Here is a 2,083-nt window from a genome sequence, read left to right on the forward strand (position 1 = left end):
AGAAGGGGGGAAGGGGCAAAAGAAAGGAAGAGGAAGGAGGGAGGGCATTAATTGAGGGGGTGGTGGAGGGGCAAAGAAGAGAAGGGGAGGAGGGGCAAAAACAAGGAAGAAAAAGGAGGGAGGGCATTAATGGAGGGGGGAGGAGGGGCAGAGAAGAGGGGGAAGCATTGAAGAAAAAGCAAGTGCAAGAGGGAGGGGGGAGAAAGAAAGGGGGAGGAAGAAGAGGGGCGGAAATGTGGCAGATATTGTGGCTGGCGACCATAGCAGTAGCGTGGGGCACCAAAGCGCACTACTCCTATGTGTGCCAGCCAAAATATCTACTGGTACATAACACTAGCTATAGCGCTTGTCCAAAAAACACGCTACTGTAAAAGATTACACATAGAAGAAGTAGAAGTAGCGCTTCTTTGCTGGCTGGCGCTATTGCTATTATATTAACAATAGCGCTAGTTAGGGTACCAACGCTGCTACTATGTTTTGGCCGGGGGGTGTGGTGTGGCTAACTTACCAGTAGCGTGCTCTCTAGAAACCAACGGTGCTGCTAAGTCGTACCAGTAGTGCTATTTGTAACACACGCTACTGGTAATTATCAGTAGCATGGGCGACAAAACACACGCTACTGGTAAACTTCTATGTATAAGCCTTTTCCTAGTAGTGCAATACCTTCATTAACCATAAAGTGACACTTCTCCCAATTCAAGACAAGACTAGTTTCTTCACATCTCTGCAAAACTCGGTCAAGGTTGTTTAAGCAATCATCAAAAGAAGATCCATAAAGGAAGAAGTCATCCATGAAAACCTCAACAATCTTTTCACAGAAGTCAGAGAATATAGCCATCATGCATCTTTGAAAGGTAGCAGGTGCATTACATAAACCAAAAGGCATACGTCTATAAGCAAAAGTACTGAAAGGGCAATTAAAAGTGGTCTTTTCTTGATCCTCTTTTGACACAGGTATTTGAGAGAAATCAGAGTAACCATCTAGAAAGCAAAAATGTGTATGTTTGGATAATCTTTCTACCATTTGATCAATAAAAGGTAAAGGGTAATGATCCTTTTTAGTAGCTTTGTTTAATTTGCCGGAATCAATTATCATCCTATAACCTGTAACAATTCTTTGTGGGATCAATTCATCTTTATCATTAGGAACAACAGTAATACCTCCCTTCTTAGAGACACAATGGACAGGACTTACCCACTGACTATCAGCAACGGGATAAATATACCTGCCTCCAGGAGCTTTAGTATTTCTTTTCTTACCACTTCTTTCATCTTAGGATTTAACCGCCGTTGGTGATCAACAATTGGTTTAGCGTCTTTCTCCAATTTTATTTTGTGTTGGCATAGAGTGGGACTAATGCCCTTAAGATCATCAAGAGTATATCCAATAGCAGCACGGTGCTTCTTCAGAGTTTTCAATAATTTCTCCTCTTCCTGCTCTGAAAGGTTAGCACTAATAATAATAGGATATATCTTCTTTTAATGAAGATAAGAATATTTAAGAGTATTAGGTAGTGGTTTAAGCTCAAACACGGGATCACCCTTGGGTGGTGGAAGATCCCCTAGAATTTCAACAGGCAAGTTGTGTTTCAAAATAGGTCCCTTTTAAAGAATACTTCATCTATCTCTCTTCTTTCATTCATAAACATATCATTTTCATAGTCTACCAAATATTGTTCTAATGGATCATTAGGAGGCACGGCAATAGAAGCAAGACCAATAACTTCATCCTTGTGAGGCAATTCTTTATCATGGGGTTGTCTACAAATTTTAGCAAAATTAAACTCATGAGACATATCACCCAAACTAATCGTAACAATATCCTTTTCGCAATCTATCCTAGCATTAACAGTATTCAAGAAGGGTCTACCAAATATGATGGGACAAAAGCTATCTTGTGGGGAACCAGGAACAAGAAAATTAGCAGGATATTTAACTTTCCCACACAAGACTTCAACATCTCTAACAATCCCAACTGGTGAAATAGTATCTCTATTGGCAAGCTTAATTGTAACAACAATTTCTTCTATCTCAGCAGGTGCAATATCTGCATAATTTCTTTGTATAAGGAATGAGGTATCGC

This window comes from Triticum dicoccoides, chromosome 3B, assembly GCF_002162155.2.
Source record: "Triticum dicoccoides isolate Atlit2015 ecotype Zavitan chromosome 3B, WEW_v2.0, whole genome shotgun sequence".
NCBI lineage: Eukaryota > Viridiplantae > Streptophyta > Magnoliopsida > Poales > Poaceae > Triticum > Triticum dicoccoides.